Raw genomic sequence first — 10,441 nt, forward strand, 5'->3', positions numbered from 1 at the left:
GTACTTGAGATAGCAACGCATGTGAGTTCGACCGAGCAATGATCTAACAGTCTCCCTCTTTGTCAATTTTAGTGACAAAACTATCAACACATATGGAATACAAAAAATATATAAATAAACTTTTGTAGCTCCTATTCCACATGCCTAATCTTCAACATTACTTGAAATCTTCGTCACTTCCAAGTACTCCAATGATCCCAAAGGTTGTAAGTTTAGCATCATCGTTGTTGAAAATCCGTAGCTATAACAAAGAGAAAACAAGAGTTCTCAATCATTGTTATACAATATCATAGTATCATTATACAATGTCAAAGTTCAATTGTATCACAACTTTAACAACAATACTATGGTGATATGTCACTCCCCCTTAGTCAATACTCCATCTCTCATGGAAACCACTCCCCTTTACATAATGATCCGAAAACCATATGTATTTGTAGTGTGAACTACATATTAATTCTCCCCCTTTTTGTCTATAAAATTGGCAAAGGTACAAGAACGAGATCCTAATGAAATTTCCGAAAGAGACATTTCATGACCAAAAGAAAGCATAAATCATCTTATTTAGATGCAATCATTAAGCCGAAGCTAAATGCATTCATCAAGGAGTTTATAAATATACAAGATAACATATTCCACAGCCGCACTCCCCACGAAGATTTGGCAATTAAGCACAAATTCAATTAAGAACTCTCCCCCATAAAATGTCAGTCCCGAAAGAACAACAAGAGCGACCTTAATTTCGAAAGAAAAGAAGGATTTCTTTGGACATAAAAAATCACATACGAATATGAATTTGAATCCAAACATACTCAATTATATTAATAACAAGAGAACCCATAATTATTCTAATCGGAAATATACAACCAAATTAACCACAAAAAGTTATGAATTTAATTGATCATGCTCGACATAAGAGAATCTATGGAGCAATAACTAAGTTAATCATAAGAAAATAATCAACTCAGTCAATAATGCTCAACATAAGAAAACTTACGGAGCCTCACAGTAATACATAAAGATTATGGACCAGGGAAGATCAATACTGCGGAATACACAAGGATTCATTCTATTTTCCATCACTATTCGCACAATGACATACAATATACATAATCCTTGTAAACAAAAGATTTTAACCTATATTCCATCAATAATGACATAATAGGCTTAACTTTTGTATTTTGTCAAAAGTCCATTCATTATTTTATCAATACATGAATATCAACTTACGAAAGACTTTACATTTGACAAGGTATGGGACAATCTAGTTCACGGATGCAAACACACATATCCCATAACAAATTGCAATATATAAAACCATAAAGATTAATACTGAAAAAATCAATCTTTGTCCTTAGAAGGTAAAATCAATCTTTTTCGCACGGATTTACACCAAGAGTGGTTACCAAAAGCGTATAAAAAGATTTTTTGAACAAAGAAGAACATAAAAAGTCATTAAAGACCATGCATCATAGTTCACATAAGATGATTGCGAACATTCAAGAATCCCCATAGCAATGCGTACTACTGCCCATTCTTGAATTTCCTTCTTTGTTATTCACCAACATCATTCTTGTAAAAGCTACAAATGAGATTAGAAGAGAATTACTCCAAGAATCCAAGTGCCCAAGTCAAGTAGAACAAGTGCGACGAAACGGTATACTCAAAAACAAGATACAAGACAAAGACCAACCTCAACACATTCACATTTAGGATTTCTCATCACCATTTTGAAGATAATTCAAAGAGGAAGAGAATCCAAAACAATGAGGTCATTCCGAGTTAGGACGAAGAAGTTACGGCCAAAACAAATTTACCGAATATCGACGTTAAGTATGCATACGGGTTTGCAAACGAATTTTCGTATCCTGGAGCAGTATGCAAACGGGTATGCGTACCTAAACCCTTGGATTCTTATTTTAAATGATTTTATGCATACCTGGTATTGTACCATGTAGTCCAAACATACCGAACTATTATTTTCAAACCTAAACAGTTAAGAACCTTAAACACGGATCAAGTTAGGTAGAAAGGAACGATAAGAAAGGTACGTGAATCATTATAAGTTCTCTAAGAAAATAAAAGCACAAATATTACTCAAGTTTATAGACATACCTTTTTAGATGAATCCAATTGAATTCTACAGCCTTACCAAACATAATTTGTGCGCCCCAATTTTCGTGCTTCCCTCACCATATACATAACAGGGCACTCCTTGGTGAGGATGCACTTAAAACACACTCAAGTTGTGTTGAGGTGAACAATGTCTTGCTCACCACAAGTGACTTTTGGATTATCATGAAAGAGATCACTTTCACATCCAAATCCATCTTTCCAAAGGACTCTTTAAGTTCCAACATCATGGATACTGCCTTCACCATAGTCATGGAATTTTCTGGGAGATCATTCCTTTTCACACTCAAAGTGTCACTGACTTTCTTTGGAACCCATTTATGAGTGTGTTTAGAAACAACCGGAACCTTCTTCCCGTTACTCTCTTCAATATTTCTCGAAAGAGGATTGGATTTACTGTTCTTTTGCAAGTTAGTCTTTCTCTAACTGGGAACATCGGATCTTGTCTTCGTCTTTACGAAGTTATCCTTTAGATAACCATTACGATTGTGAAAAGCTTTCATATGACGTTTATAGGCAAAAATAGGTTTATCACAACACTGATTAATTTGCCTAAAGGTTGGACGGTTACAACCTGTAGCATTAATGGGATTAGCCTTAACATATGATCTAGGTTTCACAACTTCTTGTGATGCCCTAACAAGAGCATCATGAAGTTTCTCATTCTTTATACGGAAACGACATCTCCTTTATAGGTGACCTTTATTTCTGCAATAGTAGCAAACATAAGGAATGTTCTTACCTCGATCCATATGTGCTGGCTTTGGAGGTTGATATACTTTGCTCTTTCGAACCTTAATTACCGGTGAAGGTATTTCACTTTTGCAATCAATGAAAACCTTTTGTTGAGAAGAATCACTAGCCTTGAAATTTTTTACCTCTTTGCTAATACTTCGAGCATATATTCCCTTACAGCCCAATCCTCGTGTATCACAATGATTTTTACCTGCTCCTAGCATAGTGGTTAATTTGCTTGAACTAGTATTGAACTTTTTATAGTCATCTTCCAACATCTTGATTTTATCAAGAGAAGCAGCTAAATCATCCTCAATGTGTTTTTCTCGAGCGAGACAAGCAATTTCTATATCATCGAAACTAATTTGTTGAGAGTTAAACCTTGCTTCAGATTCTGCAAGTTTCTCTTTCAACAAAAAGTACTTTTGATAAAGATTATCACATTCAAGTGACTTCATACATAGGTTTTCCTCAGAATCCTTGAGGATCGATTTGTTAGAACGATTCGAAAAACAAACACCTGCGTAACATCTTCTCAATTTATTGTTTTCTCGACAGAGAGGAGTCATAAGAGGTGAGACATGATAAATTGTAATCTTCTTCATATTCCACGAATCCAGAAACTTAACATACTCTGAGACTTCCTCATAAACATCTCTATCAGTATCTGAATCACCTTCATCAGAGTTCATCCAACTGTTCTTCTAGGAGAGTTTCCCAATCAACAGCTTTTACATCAAGAGAATGTTTAGATATTGACTTAGATGTGACAGTTCTGTCAGGTGAATCCAAGCTTTTAGAATCATCTGGTAATTTCTGAACTGGTACGTTATTAGAGATAGACTCGTCCATAATCATATCGCTACAAACACAGAATTATAAGCTTTATCGTGTTTGTCTTCTATGATACCAATTGAAAAGGCGGGGGTACAACAACCACACCCAATATTTCACTTAGCAATCTATATGGACAAACTCCAATATACTTTCTAGTGAATCAACTAAACAGTCAGACTCAATCTAGATAAAAGTATATCAAAGGAGTTAATATCTCAATCTCTCGATTTGATCTATACTCAAGCAAATAGAAATCTGCGAGTCTTTATCAAATACTAGAGAGATAACTTGGATGGTACCAAAGACCAATATCCAAGTGTCAATAAATTTAAATCAACAACCAAAGGTCGGATATTCTAATTGATTGAACTAACGCACAACCTGTGATATTTCAATTATATAAGAAAATATAATGCGGAATATAAATAGCACAGACACCAGAATTTTGTTAACGAGGAAACCGAATGCAGAAAAACCCCAGGACCTAGTCCAGATTGAACACACACTGTATTAAGCCGCTACAAACACTAGCCTACTCCAAACTAACTTCGGTCTGGAATGTAGTTGAACCCCAACCAATCTCACATTGATCGAAGGTACAGTTATGCTCCTACGTCTCTGATCCCAGCAGGATACTACGTACTTGATTCCCTTAGCTGATCTCACCCATAACTAAGAGTTGCTACGACCCAAAGTCAAAGACTTTAATAATTTTTTTTTATCACACAGAAAAGTATACGATAATAGATAAATCCGTCTCCCACGAATATACCTACGAGTTTTGTTCCGTATTTTGATAAATCAAGGTGAACATGAACCAATTGATAATCCGGACTTATATTCCCGTAGAACAGCCTAGTATTATCAATCACCTCACAATAGTCTTAATCGATGCAGCGAAAAAAGATATTGTGGAATCACAAACGATGAGACGAAGATGTTTGTGATTAATTTTTATCTTGCCTATCAGACATAGAAATCTCAAGCCAACTATTACAATTGTACTCGAACGATAGAAACAACAAGATCAGATCACACAACTACAAGAAAGTAGTATCGGTATGGCTTCACAATCCCAATGAAGTCTTTAAGTCGTTAACCTGGTTTAGAAGAATAAACCAAAGGTTAAAGGAGAATCGACTATAGCTTAGCACAACTAGTATCACACAGAATGTGTGGGGATTAGTTTTCCCAGTTGCTAGAGTTCTTCCTTATATAGTCTTTCAAATCAGGGTTTGCAATCAATGTTAGCTTGGTAACAAAGCATTCAATATTCATCGTTAGATGAAAACCTGATTTAGATTCAAGCTAATATTTATCAACCGTTAGATCGAAAACATAAGTTGGTTCAACAATAGTTAACCAAATGGTTAACCATATGATCACTTTCATATCAACCATATTCTTCTTCACCATAACTAGTTCAAATGACTCAAATGAACTAGTTAGAGAGTTGTTCAATTGCAAGGAAATCTCATGTACTACACAAGACACAATTGAAACAAAAAAGATTTGATTCACTTGAATCGGTTCATGAACTCTATATCCACGGTTTGCAATTGCATTCCTTAGTTTATAAAGATAAGTCACTAAACATCGTTTTTAGACATAACCCACTCAAGTTCGCGGACTTAAGTTCCCGGATGGAGTTTACAAACTCCAGCAGAAATTCTCGGGTTTGAGAACTTCGCCAGTTCGCGGACTTAGTTCACGCACTTCTCCGGTTCACTTGATCAACAAAGTTTGAAAACTTCGGTTCAAGCAATAAGGACTTATACATATATGTGTTTCCACAACAATGATTATATCCTCCAAATGGTTATATAGTCTAAACTCTCATTTCAATCACTAAAACATTCTTAGAGGACGTTATATAATTGTTATTCACAAACCATTTTTCGTTAGAGCAATTTTTAAAGTGATTGAAACATAACATGACTTTCGTCACTAGGTAAAGATGAACATGGCTAAAGCGAAAGTTTTACTAACACATATTTCGAGAAATAGATAGGCGAGGTAAACTCGGCTCGAAATACCAAATGTGTATAATCTAAGTCTATATAGCAAAACGACTTTTTTCTCAAGATAGGAGATAACTAGACTTTTGAGTGATACATAAGTTCAAGTCTCCACATACCTTTTAGTCGATGAAGATCCACCAGTTCCTTGAGTAGTCCTTCGTCTTCCATGATGATTGCCATGGAGTTCTTGAGCTCAACTACACTTTCTATCCTAGTCCGAGACCTTAGCTATAGTAAACTAGAAATCAAGACTTATAGTTTTGATCGCTAATATTGACAAACATGCTTGAGATAGCAACGCATGCGAGTTCGACCAAGCAATGCTCTAACAAAAACTCAATCAAAGAATAATACTAAAGAGTTTATCTCTTTATCTTTTAACAATCACAAACTTAAACAGTTGAATCCGTCAGTCTGATTATACGAAGAGACGCTTGGACAGTACCAAAGACCAATATCCAAGATCAACCAAAGTCCTATCCAAAAAATAAGGTCGGTTTTATCAACGACAATTGATTAATGCACAGCCTGTGATATTTCAATTATAAAGATAAACAATATAATGCGGAAAAGAAATAACACAGACACCAGAAATTTTGTTAACGAGGAAACTGAAAATGCAGAAAAACCCTGGGACCTAATCCAGTATAAACACACATTGATTATAAGTTATTACATCAATTTCCTACTACCTATTCGGATAGCAACTCAAGACTTCACACATTGGTATCCGGATGAGAAGAATCTTCTACTCCCTGTAGGCCTGTACTGCACACTCGAGCTAACACCAGCAACGGTCCAAGCTCTTGCTGTCAACTTCTCATATATCTTGCTACGGCACCCACTGTTGTCAATCACTGAGATAATAGTACTCGACTGACTTCTCTGCAATTCCATTTCTCAATTTCACCGTCGATCCTCCACTGCCTGCAACTGTATCGACCAAAGAACAACCTACTCTATCTCCTGCTGTTGCCAAACCCCTGAATTCGACCACCCATACTACAGCCACAGCCAAACTTCCCGTTACTTCATACGAATACCACCACCGGTCACCAGTTCAACCCACTTCGAACAGCAAACGGAATTTGCGGCCATTATTTCTGAACTGAGAGCCAAGAGCTCACAGAATCGGTGTTGTGTCTCATGCTGCATGGCGCCGTTTCATAACCAAACAGTCCATCAATCAATCGAATCCCAGCTTGTGTTCAATGCTTCACTTTCCTTCATTCAAAGCTCATTGATTTCTCTTAAAAACACTCGATAACCTAACCCAACAGTCCATCAATCAATCGAACCCAAATTTCAACTGTTTTGCTGCCAAACCATCACTACTGCGTTCGTCTTTTGATTTTGGGAGAGCATTTCGAACTCAATCAGTTGATGTTATTTCCTTCTGGTGGGAGTCTTGAAGTGATAAGAAGAAAAGAGATTTAGTACGCCCAAGTAGTATGTACTCCCAAGGTCAGGTGTCACTCAGATTGAATAAGGTGTAGTACCCCTCAGGTGCACAGTACTAAAATGTTCTTCCACTTTGAAGTGGAATATAGGCCAACCAGTTACCATTATTACCCAACAGCTCCTCTTCATTGGGTAAAGGACTTCGACACGGTTATGATAGTCAGAAACACCATTTTAGCTCTGATTTCTTCTAAAAATTGGATTTGCTTGTAATTCCTGTAAATAGCTTAAAACACTGTTATCAGTCAAGATATCGAATCCTAACTAATACAAATATGAGTATAAAATATAACACCTACGTGCTTATCAACTGTATATCAACGTTGGGAAGAGGAAAGTCATCTTTTGGGAACGCCTAGTTCAACTATTTGTAATCGACGCAGCAGCGAGTCTTACTGTTTTTCTTAGCGACTGATACTATATTAGCTAGCTATGGTAGGTGCTTGGTGAACCGGATGAACTTGGATTGCAGCAATCATTCAACTTCTTCTTGAATAGCTAGCTCCACCATGTGGTGAAAACTGCGACTTCTCTACTTGATTGGCTTGTTCCCCTGCATGACATGTAGTGCATAGACGACCATCGAGTGTCCAAACCAGGTATTTCATCATAACTATATGCGAACACATCTTTGTATTTTTTTAGCAGGGATACGTGTTAGTGCGCTCCTCTTGACTCGGACGGCTACCTTTTCTATCTTGATCATCTGTGCTTCGCCATCAGCTCCAATGTTAACTTCTTTAATGTCGTCAAGTATCAGCTGCTCTGTTACCACTTATTCTACTGATTCGGTGACGTCTTCACAATTCCCATAGAGCTTTCATATCTGTTACATCTCATTTTCTATAATGTCACCTTCTTTGGTTGGTCCTTTGGCTTGAGGTTCTGGGGTATCGCAGCCTCAGGGTCTTTAGATTTACGCGCTTCGTCTTGTGCACCCCGCTAATTTCTATAATGTGTAGACTGGTCTTCCATCATCCCACATAGTCCTTTTAAAATGAGCTTCTTCACGTTTTTGCTTCTTAGCTGAAGGAGAATTCCCAAGTCGTGACGGATATAAAGTTGAAACCTCTTCTTCGCTTCCTTTAATTGCTAGCCTTGATTGTGGAGCGACGATATTGATGTCTTTTCTTCTTCAACGTCTTTATCACTCCATTTGGGTAAGTGATGTATTTTCAATTGTGTTGTAGTAAGATGATTCGTTCGAGACTTGTGCACCAGATTTTAGACCTAATTTTAAAACTAAAAATATAGCAAACTCAAAATAAAAAGTGATGTGAAGATTTAAATCTAGACCAAGTCTCCGGATTCCACTATTCCTTCAAGTTGATTGGTTTACAATGATATTTCAAAAATTATTATTAAGCTCTTTTCTCATTAATTGACTATTAATCTATAAGGTGTTTAAATATTAAATTGTAATCCCTAAGCATGAATTACCGAAGAATTAATTCTAAGCATAATACATCAAATTGATTCACAACTAATTAAGAAAACCATTTTTATCTTTATGTTGATCCTAGTAAATTAAATAAAATAAATAATTAAAGAAATTGTAAAAAGACATTACCAATCAAGCATGAGTGAATAGTTTTCTCCATTGCCTCAGTCACCAGGTATTTTAGCCGCTCATCATGTTGAAACCCTTCTCAAAGAATTTATTTATGCTCAAAAATGGTTTACAAATGATGAAAATGGAGGAAAATGGTAAAACCGAGTTTGTAACACTTATATTTGTTACAAACTCAATTGTTACAGAGAACGATAAATGTAAAATATCGCTGTCACTGTAGCAAAACGACTGTCCTAAGCACTTTGTTCTTCGTGTTCTTTCACGCAGCAGCAGAAAAGTATTCTCTACAACTCGATCAAACCTCTCTGTTGTTGCTCTAAACTCTCCCAAACTCTTTGTACTCTCTCTCTGCTACCCAACATCGTATTTATACTCGACAGATCTAAGAATAACTCCTCATTACTCCGGGAAATCTCTCCATCACTCCGCAGTAAATAAAAATAAACTCGGGATATATTCTTTCCTTTCTTGACTTCTCATACGTCTGCAGCTACTCCAACATGATTCTACACGCTCCAGAGAACATCAAACACGCCTCTCCCAAAAGATAACTTCCCAAAACAACAGGAAATCCAGATGATATTTCACAGAAAAAAATATGCCCCTGTTTTCTTCACTTCTTATTTTCTAACCCAATTGGATCGAACATAAAGCCTATACCATCCCTATCTTGTAGAAACGAGCCTTCTCCAGCCCTTTAGTCTCCCTGAAACAACTCCACAAAACCAATCTCAAAATCTGCCTGCGCTTGTAATATTTTCTGAAAAACCCGGGGTCTAACAACCACACCCAAGATTTCGTTTAGGAAATCTGTATGGACTAAATCCAATATATTCCCAAGAGAATGAACTAGACAGTCAGACTCAATCTAGGAAAACACATCCAAGAGTTATATCTCAATTTCTAAATCTGCAACCGAACAGATAGAAATCTGTGAGCCGGATTAATATGAGAAATAACTTGGATGGTACCAAAGACCAATATCCAAGCGTCAATCAATTTCAATCAACAACCAAAGGTTAGATTCACCAATTGATTGAACTACGCACATCCGGTGATATTTAAATTATACAAAAATATAATGCGAAAAAGAAATCACCCAGACATCAGAAATTTGTTAACGAGGAAACGAATATGCATAAAAGCCCCGGGACCTAGTCCATATTTGAACACCACAATGTATTAATCTGCCACACACTCTATCCTACTACAAGTTAACTTCAGACTGGAATGTAGTTGAGCCTTAACCAATCTCACACTGATTAAGGTACAGTCGTGTTCCTTATGCCTCTTGAACCACGCCGGATTCTGCGCACTTGATTCCCTTAGCTGATCTCACCCACAACTAAGGATTGCTACGACCCAAAGTCGAAGACTTGATAAAAAATTCTGTCTCACATAGAAAAGTCTATTGAATAGATAAATCTGTCTTCTATAGAAATACCTATGAGATTTTGATCCGTCTTTTGATAAATCAAGGTGAACAGGAACCAATTGATACACCAGTCTTATATTCCCGAAGAACAACCTATTAATATCAATCATCTCATAATAATCTTAATCATATGGAAGCGAAACAAGATATTGTGGAATCACAAACGATGAGACGAAGATGTTTGTGACTACTTTTTATCTTACCTATTATAGATTAAATCTCGAGCAAATCTTAGAAAAGATAATA

Source organism: Papaver somniferum, unplaced genomic scaffold (genome assembly GCF_003573695.1).
Source record: "Papaver somniferum cultivar HN1 unplaced genomic scaffold, ASM357369v1 unplaced-scaffold_118, whole genome shotgun sequence".
NCBI classification, from domain to species: Eukaryota; Viridiplantae; Streptophyta; class Magnoliopsida; order Ranunculales; family Papaveraceae; genus Papaver; species Papaver somniferum.